At 41.6% G+C, this 12,328-nt stretch overlaps 1 protein-coding gene and 1 pseudogene across 14 annotated transcripts in view; both read left to right on the top strand.

Moving 5' to 3' along the window:
• The window catches only part of DYNC2H1 (dynein cytoplasmic 2 heavy chain 1), a 347,379-nt gene that overhangs the window by 246,464 nt on the left and 88,587 nt on the right, over positions 1 to 12,328 (top strand). The gene's annotated exons all lie outside the window — the stretch shown is intronic.
• On the top strand, positions 1,110 to 1,264 carry LOC123602858 (annotated as a pseudogene).

A 12,328-nucleotide genomic window follows, 5' to 3' on the forward strand; every position in this document is an offset into this window, starting at 1 on the left:
TCTTCCTGCTTCAATTTTAGGAGGTTATGTGTTTCTAGAACTTTATCCATTTCTTCTAAGTTGTCCAATTTGTTGGCATACAATTTTTCATAATATTCTTTTATAATCCTTTGTATTTCTGTGCTGTCAGTTGTTACTACTCCTGTTTCATTTCTGGTTTTGAGTCCTTTGTGTGCGTCTCTCTCTCTCTCTTTTTTGATGAGTCTGGCTAAGAGTTTTCAAAGAACCACCTCCTGGTTTCATTGATCTATTGTTTTGTTAGTTTCTATATCATTTATGTCTGTTCTCATCTTATATTTTCTTCCCTCTATTGATTTTGGGATTGTTTGTTCCTCTTTTTCTAGCTCCTTTACGTATAAGGTTATTAGGTCTTTTTATTGAGGAAGTTCACTGTTAATCCAATTCTTATTTCTTTGTAACTGATTAATATTTTTCCTCTAAGAATGTTCTGTCTCTTATATCCTTACGTTTTACCATAGTATAAACAGGTGTGGATTTGTTTGTATCTGTTTGTTTAATAATCTGAGCCCTTGTAATTCCAAGTGCCAGCCTTTGTACTGGAACCTGTTTAGCTCCGTTTCCAACACCAGCTGGACTACATGCTGTGTCATATCAACTACCTTGCTACCCATGACTGTGGCTTCATATTGCTGTTTTTAGCCCTGAAGTGGTGACGTGTTGGACAGTGATCCATTCAGGGCGGTGGTAAAGTCAGCAACCCTGAATTGTCGCTTGCCTCGCCCCAGCCTGGGGCCCAGCCCTCTTCGGCGGTGGGTCACCGTACCCTACTGTTTACAAGTGTCTCCCAGATGTTCCCATTCTCAGGGTCCCATCTTCTGGTGTAGTGTTCTCTTGTCGTGTCCAAGACAGGATTCGCAGGTGGGACATAGTTTGCTCTCCTGTCTGAAAACAAGCGTAACTTTTAAAATGTCATTCTAATTTTTGTTTGTAAGATAAATATAGATTATTTCAAAATTACCATTATGTTAAACTCATACTGGCCATATTAATGTAGCAAGTATCTTACACTTCATTCTGCTACAATTTGTTTTTTATCTCTTCCGTTTCTTTCCTGAATTTATTGTCATAATTTAGACTTCTGTTCTCTCATCGCTTCTCGGCCTTTTGGCTAAGATCAAGTGTAGACTTCTGTTCTCTCATATGGATAACAGAAAACTCCAGATTTGACTCTCCTTCTAATAGATACTTTCTCAAATCATATTTCTTATTATTATCACATTAATTTTACAAGGGAAAAAGAATTTTTCACCACATGGCTCCATATCCAAGCTTACTTCTAAGCTTCTTTCACAGTCTAGCAGACCTGAGTGCTGTGTGCACAAACCACCTCAGATTTGTGTATGAGGAGTTTCCGAGGGCTGTTTCCATGTCCGTGAATAGGCTCGCCATGCCAGCCACCAGTGACGGCCAGATAAGATCCCTGCATTTTACTCCTTTCCCTCTCCATGTTTCCCAATACTAATTTATAACTCGCACAACAATTCTCATGAAGGTCGTATTTTCAACCAGGCAAATTAAGATGTCGCCCTTAGGAATAGGAATTCTGTTTTGTAAGAGTTTTGAAATTTATGCATATAAATGTTTTAAATGCAACAACTTAGTACTACATTCCTTTTTTAGTTTTTCATCATTATTTCTATGAGGTTATGGCTAATTACTAGCTAAACTTAAAGGTTAACTATATCTAAGCAATAATAATAATTTCTTGAAAAGTGATTATAAGGGAGTCACCCAGGTCCTAATCTTTTCCCATTAAATAGCTAGGAGACATTAATTGAATCACTTCTGGACTCTATGTTAGCTTTTTCTTAAAAAGGGACGTCAACCTCTTCTCTGCATTCATGCATTAACTCATTTTTCATTCATCAAGTATCTGTTGATGCTTCTCTTAGATGCTATGTGCTATGGTTTATTAAGATTTGATAATAATATTCAAAAATAGAGGTATTACAATGTCTTGGGGGAGCCCAGGTGAAGGAATGCTTAATTCTGCTGAAAGGAAGCCAGGGAATGTTACACAATGAGCGAGAAATCCTCTCGGTTAAAGACAAGGTGTGGTGTCGCAGAGAGATGGAAGAGTGTGCCATGTCTGTTAGTCTGACCCGTGAGGGACAGGAATGCTTGGAGCAGAGTGACTGGATGGACAGTCAGGTCTCTTCTGCAGGACCGGGTTGCAGTGGGTACACGTCATTCGCCAGTGCTGTGGCAACGCGAGCGCGGAGCAAGAGAAACGCGTCCAAGACATCTCCCAAGTAGAACCCATCCCTGTAGAACTCTGGTGCCGATCTAATAAAAAATGGATGTGAACAGTTTGGAAAGCATGAACTCTTCAGACATTAAACTTTTTTGTTCTCAGTTCTTTAAAGATTTGTAGCTTTGTAAAACTTAGTATAACAAGCCCTAATGGTCCTGATACCATGGCCGTATTCAAGATCTTTTCTTAATTTAGTCTTTCATGCTTGAGGTGGAATCTCTAGATTTTTAGTGACTGTATTAGTGATTATATCTATTTCAGGAGAAAATGCATATAAATATGTAACTGTAACTTTCAGCAGCAGTTTGTTAATCATTAATTTATGTCACATCATTTTTTAAATAGTTCAGATGCATAATTTAGTAACATCTCTTATTTTGTGACATTTTTCTTAGGATTTCTGCTAAAAATAGTAACTTGAAAAACAATTTAATGAGCAAAATACTGAAAAGTATAACAGATAGAGAAGCCAGTTTCATTCAATGTTATGCATGTTTGTATTTGAAAGATCAGTTCATGCTTTGAAATTTTATGCGTGAGCTACCTCTCATCAATTTTTAATACCTGGTTGATGGTGACAACTGATGAGAATTACTGACATTCTGACCAATTTACATCTCCTTTACATGGCTTGAGAACTCCCACGACCTCTCACTGAGATTACCCACATGATAAGAGGTACACAGAAAACTGCCTCTTTTAGGCTGGGAGAATTGTTGGGAAAAAAATAGGTGATGGAATTTTTTCTGAACAATAATTGAACCTGTTGATCTGGTAACTATTTTACTATTTCTTTTTTCAGATGGTAGATTGTATGTTTGTCAAATTAATCTTTTAGGCCCACTAGCTTAATTTTAAAATAGTGCGTTGCAATTAAAGTAAAATAGAGAATTCTAGAATAAACAATAAGACTAGTACTTTCTTATATTCTTAAACTAAAATTATCTTTTAAATATATTATTTCTTCTCAGACTGCTTTTCGACTTTCTTCCCTTTTAATTAAGGTGAAATCCTATAAAATATGATGACTATGTCCTAGTTTTAGAAAATTTAAGGTAGGGAATATATCTATAATATATACCTTTGTTGGATAAAAACATTTCTCAGTTGTACTTAGAGCTATTTTGTTTTGTGGCTTTTTTTTTTCTTCCTAAAACATCTAAAATTCAGCAAGTATGATCTCCTGTCTCATTGATTCTCCAGGTGAAAGATGTCCTTTGGAATTTAATTCTTAGTAAAGCTTTACCCACCACCACTCCCACTCTCCTTCCCCCAGACCCTGACAGGTTTCACTCCTTTTGACAACAAGGAATGTGTAGCTTACATTAACTTAGATTCTCTCTGTCCCATTGCAGACAGCACAGTAGAAAACACACTAGGTATTTCAACAGATGATTTAATACAAGGGAATTGGTTATACATACGTTGCATGGCCAGAAAAGACAAAAAGGAAGAGTTGGAAGCACATGTTTGCAAGAAGCAACCACCTTTTGTTTGGGCTGGGGGATGGCAGGGAGGAGTCTGGGGTGAATGGCAGACAGAGCCCCATGGAGGGGCCCATGGAGCGGCGGGGACTCAGGTGCAGGAGGGCGCTGCCCCCTCAGAAGTGCTGGAACCTCTGTTGCTGGGGGTGCTGTAGGACTGGTGCCGGGAGCACCCCCAGGAGAAGCCCCTGGGTTTTCCCTTCTCCTCTGCAAATTCCACGTGGCTGAACCTCATGGGGCCTCAGCTGGCAAGAAACCCTCAATTTGTGGGAGTCTCAGCCTGGGCATCACAGAGCTACAGGAAGAAAAGCAAAGTGGGCGGATGGGAGCTGAGAAACAACCTCCCTTCCACAAGCCAGGCGTGCTCTTCGTTCGTTCTTCCTTCTGTTGTGTTTGCTTCTTGACTGGGTGTTTGCTTCAGTGATCCCCCTCCTCCTGTTCCTAATTTAAACACTCTTGCAACTGTACCCCTCAAATTTTTACTTTTATGTTTTCATTGCTACTCACTTTTAAACAGTTTCTAAGTTGTCTTATGACTTCTACTTCTTTCATGCGTTTTGATTCATAAGTGGCTCTCCTGGATACTTTTGGTCGCAGATTTCTACTCTGTGATCAGAGAATGCTGTCCTATGACACGCATCTTTGAAACTTGTTGAGACTTGCTTTATGGCCCATTATATCATTATGAAACATTTTTTTTGTGTTATCTTTGAAAAGAATACGTGTTCTGCTGTGGTTGACTGCCATGTTGAAATTATGTTAAGTTTTTTAACTTTTTTTTTTAATGTTTATTTTTGAGAGAGAAAGAGCATGAGCAGGGAAGGGGCAGAGAGAGAGGGAGTCACAGAATCTGAAGCAGGCTCCAGGCTCTGAGCCATCAGCACAAAACCCCATATGGGGCTCGAACTGACCGCACCGAAGTTAATCGCTTAACCGACTGAGCCACCCAGGCACCCCAAAATTAAGTTTAAGTGTTTTGTTCACGACTCATACATTTATAAAATGTTTTTTTACTGTCACTTTTTGAGTTATGTAAAATCAGAACACTATCTCTTGATAGGTTAAACTTAATCATTGTAAAGTAATTTTCTGTAACTCTTAAAGTGTTTTTCTTCTGATATTAGTAAATCTGCCTGAACCTTCTTTTAATTATTCTTGGTTAGCTCTATCTTATTTCATGCTTCTATTCTCAGCTTTTGGACCTTTTTATATGTGTGCATCTTACAAAGAGCCCATAGGTGGTCTTTTTGTGATCTTTAAGTGGGTCATTTCATCTATTTAATATTACTTTGGATTACTTTGTATTATTATGTCTCGTATTTTTCTTCTTTTCATTCCTTTGTTAATCTTCCTTTGGACTGATTGTTTTCTCTGATATCTTTCTCTCACAGTTTACAAATTGTACATGCTTTCTACCTTTTTAGTGGCATCCTAGATAGTTTATCGTACCAAGTTAGCTTATCAAAGTTAATGTAAATATATTTACTTATATGGAAGAGAATTGAAGAAGCTGAGGACATTATACACAACCCCAGCCTCATATGGAGCTACTGTTACGTGTTTCAGTCTTGGCTGTTGTTTCCACTTCATGCTTGTTCTGACCGGGTCCCATGCCTTCACTGTCCTGTACTCCTTCCTGCCTCCAGGACATTTCGGGTGAGTGTCCTCCCCTTCTTCCTGAAGTCACAGGAGTCCTTTGGTGGGAAACTCTTTGCATCCTTATTTCTCTGAAAATGCCTTTAATGTATCCTCTGTTTTTATATATTTTTTAAATGTTTGTTTACTTCTGAGAGAGAGACCGAGCATGAGCAGGGGAGGGGCAGAGAGAGGGAGACACAGAATCCGAAGCAGGCTCCGGGCTCCGAGCTGTCAGCACAGAGCCCGACGCGGGGCTCGAACTCACGAACTGCGAGATCGTGACCTGAGCCGAAGTTGGACATTCAACCAACTGAGCCACCAGGCGCCCCGTCCTCTGTTTTCAAATGTTTATTTTTCCATATTAACAGTTACTGTCTCATTATATTGAAGGTACAGTGAGATGATTCTGCTCTTTTCTGCTCTCTGCTTTTGCTGCTAAGAAGCCCATTTTTGCTCCTTTGATTTATGTTTATTTTCATACTGCTTTTAAGATCTCTTTGCCTTGGTTTTCTGCAGTTTTACTGAGACTCAGCATGGATTTGTTTTCTTTCTCTCTTTAATTCATTCATTTTGAAATCTTGCTTAAGATTTAATGGGCTTTTGAATTTAGATTGCTCCTGTTCATCTATGGACAAGGTCATTTGGACTCTTCACTCTGCTCTACTCCTCCTCTTCTGGAACCTGAGTCAGGAGTCGGCCCACCCTCTTCTCTTTACTCACCGTGTGTCTTAGTTCTCTTGCTTCCCACTTCCTGATGTCCTTGTGACACATTCTTAATAAACTCTACACATGTGTCTTCCGGTCCACTCCCCCTCTACTCAGCCAGATGTAATCTAGTGTGGAAGTTTTACATTTTAACCCTTACTATTTTTATTTAATAACATTTTTTAATGCTTATTTATTATTGAGAAAGAGACAGAGCATGAGCAGGGGAGGGACAGAGAGAGAAGGAGACACAGAATCTGAAGCAGGCTCCAGGCTCTCAAAACAGAGCCTGATGCAGGGCTCGAACCCATGAACCATGAGATCATGACCTGAGCTGAAGTTGGAGGCTTAACTGACTGAGCCACCCAGGCACCCCAATAATTTTTAATTTTTAAAAGTTTGTTTCTTTTCCAGATGTTCTTGTTTATTTTAAGAATCTCTGTCAGTTCTGGAAACATTTACCATAATCGCTTTATGGTTTGTTGTGATTATTCCTATATCTGAAGTCTTTGTGGATTTGATTCTTCTCTACATTGTATATGATAATTTGTTGGCAGTGCCTTATTTACTTATATAGTATTTGGGTTTTTGTTAAGCCGTGACATGTAATTATTTTGGTAACATGACTTACAAAGGAGCTATTTGTAGCCTGGAATTAAAACGTATTGAACCATTCAGTTTAGAATGTAGGCATAGGGTTTGGTTTAGGTTGGGTCAGCATCATGCACCCTTCAAATACTTTGAGATACCTCTAGTCTGGAACTATACAAATTCAATTATCCTCTTGAAGTTCATTAGAACCTCCAAAGTCGTGCATACAAACTAATGTTAAAGTTCCAACTGTGACAATTATTTTTTGAGGAGAGAGTCCTACATATACACTCACCACTCCACAGTTACTACCAAATTTTGATACGCACTTTCCCTCATAGTCCTTGGGGCACAGGTGAAGGCAGTTTATTTCTCTTTGACTCTTCTGCTGAAAGTGTAATCATTCAGAATTTTTTTTTTTTTTTAATTTTTTTTTTTCAGCGTTTATTTATTTTTGGGACAGAGAGAGACAGAGCATGAACGGGGGAGGGGCAGAGAGAGAGGGAGACACAGAATCGGAAACAGGCTCCAGGCTCTGAGCCATCAGCCCAGAGCCCGACGCGGGGCTCGAACTCACGGACCGCGAGATCGTGACCTGGCTGAAGTCGGACGCTTAACCGACTGCGCCACCCAGGCGCCCCGCATTCAGAATTTTAATTGGGGGGGGGGGAGGGGGCGTCTTTTATCCTCTCCATTGACCAGATAGTGGACCTCATGTCTGGTCTCACAACCCGTGATTATGAATGTGAAAGCTCAGGGTCACCAGCCCCAGTGACCTCAGGGCCGTGCTTGTCATTGTCTCACTTGCGGTGCTGGCACATAAAAAACCCTTTCTAGATTTCTCCGTGTCACCCCAAAAAGAGCCCGATTCTTATTTCACGTACCGTGAGAATTAGCTTTGTAGACATTTGTCTACAAAATTGCTCTGAACAGAAGGGATAATAAAACCTCTCTTATTTCTCTGAGAGGACCACAGGTTAGACCTTGACTCAGTTCCTAAGCCCCAAGATGCTGGAGAGACCAGAGCATTATCTCTCTGGGTTTCTAAAGGTCAAAAGGGATAAAGCCCAAAACTGAGTCATCTCTTAGATCACTTGGCTCCTGGAGAGATTTTATTTGCACACCACAGTGCTGGTTAGAATTCAAGCCCATTGCATCTCCTAGAACTCCGTCTTTGGAGGGGAAGAGGAAGTCTGTAGAAGCAGAGCATGACCGGTCTCCCGTCCCCTGTGTACCTCACCCAGGGGCGTCTGGCTCACCTGGCCACCCCGAAAGGAAGGAGGCCTTGGTCAAGGCACAAGGACAGTAACAGCACACTTATTTCTTATTGTGAGGTAATTAGTAAGTGATATCTCTAATCCAGAATACCTTGTGTTTGCATTCGGGATGAAATTAATAAAGATGAAAATTGAATACTCAGCACTTCGTTGTTTGAATAATTCTTCCTTCTCTCAAGGTTGCTTTTGGGTGTGTGGAAGAACATGCTTTAATATTTTATTCAACATAGTTGTTTACGGCAGAAAATAGAAGCTGAAATTCTCTATTTCTTACTTTGAGCGGTTGCAAAAACCATGTGTATGTGTCCTGTAAGTGACTGCACTTTGTGGACTGTCCTTCTCTGTTAAGTAATGCATTCGGCGTTGGAATGGTTTCTCACTGGCTCTGTGCCCTGACCGTTGAAACCTGAGTGCTCCATTTACTCTGAAAGTCATGAACCAGTTCGCTTGCTGCGTTAGGATGTTGGCTTTTCTCAGACTTGGAAGCCACGCGCACTCACACCAGCATCTTGTGCTGTCTTGTGTTTCTGAGAGTCTGTCGTACACATCAGCAAACCAAAGCGTTTTATTGTCGTGAAGAAATACCTCATTTTGAGGAGGGCGTGGAAGAAAAGACTGCTCAGCCAGTTCGAGATTTTCAGATCCAGTGACGTTTTTTCCTCGTTCGGAATCCACTCTCCTCTCTCTGCTTTTTGAATTGCTGAAACTGTTAGCATGTAACAAGATAACTTCACATGGAAAGTCATGGTGCGCCTGGCACATGGTAGAATGTTAGTCATTCCTGTCCTTCGATACCGTGGTCTGCGTTCAGTCTCTCAGTGTGCGACTTGTGGCTCTGTCATCCTTGCCTTCTCTGCTGCGTTCCCCTGGCACAGTCACGGGGCAGATCGCCTGTGAAGGATTCTTACCTAGGAGTCAATACGGTCTTGTTAATGTTCTGTTTTGTACAAGGGACAAATGGTTTTTCAAAAAACACGTACCATGTTATTGTGCATACCCACGTTTGATGTGAAAATGGCTGTCAGGGAACCTAGGGGTAAGGACAGCGGGGAAAGGGCCATTCACAGCGACATCCGCCAGTGCTGTGCCTTCCTCCCAGGGACCGCTGCTGGGTTTGCTTTTGTGGACATCTTTGGTTGGTACATAAAAGCTATGACATTTTCGAGGCGCCTGGGTGGCTGAGTCGGTTAAGCGTCCGACTTCGGCTCAGGTCATGATCTCGCGGTTCGTGAGTTCAGGCCCCGCGTCGGGCTCTGTGCTGGCAGCTTAGAGCCTGGAGCCTGTTTCAGATTCTGTGTCTCCCTCTCTCTGACCCTCCCCCATTCATGCTCTGTCTCTCTCTGTCTCAAAAATAGATAAACGTTAAAAAAAAAAAAAAAAAAAAAACTATGACATTTTCAAGGCATTAGGAAATTAGCAAATAATTTATACCTGAAACAAAAACTCCTTTCTTTTTTTTTTTTTTTTTATGTTAGCTCTCCCTAGCTTCCTGTTGTTTTCTTCTCAGAAGATGTAACAGCTGCTCCCCTCCCTTGTTGTTCAGCCTTCGCCTTGCTTGCTGTCACTGTCACTAGCGGGGCTGCCTCTGTACTTTAGTTCTTCAGCAGTTTATTGGGTGATGACACCCACCTGTCCTGGTTGAGCTCTGCTTGCTCCATTAATAATAATTGTAACTAATCGTAACTGAACTAAATGAAACTAAATGGATCTAAACTAAATAAAATGAGCATTAAGACGTGGCTGAAGCAGAGCCCCCGAGTCTGGCTGGCAAAAGTGGAGGGGCCCGATGGAGTGTGTTCTGACAGCAAGCGGGACTTAACATGTGGGAGGTTATAAGTTAACAGCTCTGCTCAGAGAGTGGGAAGGCTGGAGGACAAAGGGAGGGAGAGTTGCTGAGCCCCGGGACGACAGAGCTCAGTTTGGCCAGGAACAAAGGTGCTCGCCAGCGCCATCTCCCTCGCCCATCCCCCAGCCAAAATCCCAAAGGGAACCAGTTCCTGCCAGGCAACTTGCTTGCTCCACGAAAACACCCAACGCTGTGCTTCTGCAGAGCCACCCTTCCGGCAGCGGGTCTGACTCCCTCCCGCTGCCACAGGGCCCCTCCTGAAGTGGATCACCTAAGGAGAATCGAGCTAAGCCTTCCCCTCCCGCCCCCGTGCACCTTGCCTATCCACCCCAGCTAATACGCCAGATCCCCAGCACCACAAGCCTGGCAGTGTGCAAGTAGCCCAGACGGGCCACGCCACCCCACAGTGAATCCCGCCCCTAGGAGAGGGGAAGAGAAGGCACACACCAGTCTGACTGTGGCCCCAGCGGTGGGCTGGGGGCAGACATCAGGTCGGACTGCGGCCCCGCCCACCAACTCCAGTTATACACCACAGCACAGGGGAAGTGCCCCACAGTCCCGCACCACTCCAGGGACTATCCAAAATGACCAAACGGAAGAATTCCCCTCAAAAGAATCTCCAGGAAATAACAACAGCTAATGAACTGATCAAAAAGGATTTGAATAATATAACAGAAAGTGAATTTAGAATAATGGTCATAAAATTAATCGCTGGGCTTGAAAACAGTATAGAGGACAGCAGAGAATCTATTGCTACAGACATCAAGGGAGGAGCCGAAAAACGCTTTAAACGAGATGCAAAATAAAATGGAAACAACCACGGCTCGGATTGAAGAGGCAGAGGAGAGAATAGGTGAACTAGAAGATAAAATTATGGAAAAAAAGGAAGCTGAGAAAAAGATAAAAAAATCCAGGAGTATGAGGGGAAAATTACAGAACTAAGTGATACACTAAAAAGAAATAATATATGCATAATTGGTATCCCAGAGGAGGAAAAGAGAGGGAAAGGTGCTGAAGGTGTACTTGAAGAAATAATAGCTGAGAACTTCCCTGAACTGGGGAAGGAAAAAGGCATTGAAATCCAAGAGGCACAGAGAACTTCCTTCAGACGTAACTTGAATCGATCTTCTGCACGACATATCATAGTGAAACTGGCAAAATACAAGGATAAAGAGAAAATTCTGAAAGCAGCAAGGGATAAACGTGTCCTCACATATAAAGGGAGACCTATAAGACTCGTGACTGATCTCTCTTTTGAAACTTGGCAGGCCAGAAAGGATTGGCAGGAGATCTTCAATGTGTTGAACAGAAAAAATATGCAGCCGAGAATACTTTAGCAAGTCTGTCATTTAGAATAGAAGGAGAGATAAAGGTCTTCCCAAACAAAAACTGAAGGAATTCATCACCACTAAACCAGCCCTACAAGAGATCCTAAGGGGGATCCTGTGAGACAAAGTACCAGAGACATCGCTACAAGCATAAAACATACAGACATCACAATGACTCTAAACCCGTATCTTTCTATAATCACACTGAATGTAAATGGATTAAATGCGCCAACCAAAAGACACAGGGTATCAGAATGGATAAGAAAACAAGACCCATCTATTTGCTGTCTACAAGAGACTCATTTTAGACCTGAGGACATCTTTACATTGAGAGTGAGGGGATGGAGAACTATTTATGATGCTACTGGAAGCCAAAAGAAAGCTGGAGTAGCCATACTTATATCAGACAAACTAGACATTAAATTAAAGGCTGTAACAAGAGATGAAGAAGGGCGTTATATAATAATTACAGGGTCTAACCATCAGGAAGAGCTAACAATTATAAATGTCTATGCACCGAATACGGGAGCCCCAAAATATATAAAACAATTACTCATAAACATAAGCAACCTTATTGATAAGAATGTGGAAATTGCAGGGGACTTTAACACTCCACTTACAGCAATGGATAGATCATCTAGACGCACGGTCAATAAAGAAACAAGGGCCCTGAATGATACATTGGACCAGATGGACTTGACAGATATATTTAGAACCTGCATCCCAAAGCAACAGAATATACTTTCTTCTTGAGTTCACATGGAACATTCTCCAAGATGGATCACATACTGGGTCACAAAACAGCCCTTCATAAGTATACAAGAATTGAAATCATACCATGCATACTTTCAGACCACAATGCTATGAAGCTTGAAATCAACCACAGGAAAAAGTCTGGAAAACCTCCAAAAGCATGGAGGTTAAAGAACACCCTACTAAAGAATGAGTGGGTCAACCAGGCAATTAGAGAAGAAATTAAAAAATATATGGAAACAAATGAAAATGAAAATACAACAATCCAAACGCTTTGGGATGCAGCGAAGGCAGTCCTCAGAGGAAAATACATTGCAATCCAGGCCTATCTCAAGAAACAAGAAAAATCCCCAATACAAAATCTAACAGCACACCTAAAGGAAATAGAAGCAGAACAGCAAAGGCAGCCTAAACCCAGCAGAAGAAGAGAA

The sequence above is a fragment of the Leopardus geoffroyi genome, chromosome D1 (assembly GCF_018350155.1).
Source record: "Leopardus geoffroyi isolate Oge1 chromosome D1, O.geoffroyi_Oge1_pat1.0, whole genome shotgun sequence".
Classification (NCBI taxonomy): Eukaryota; Metazoa; Chordata; class Mammalia; order Carnivora; family Felidae; genus Leopardus; species Leopardus geoffroyi.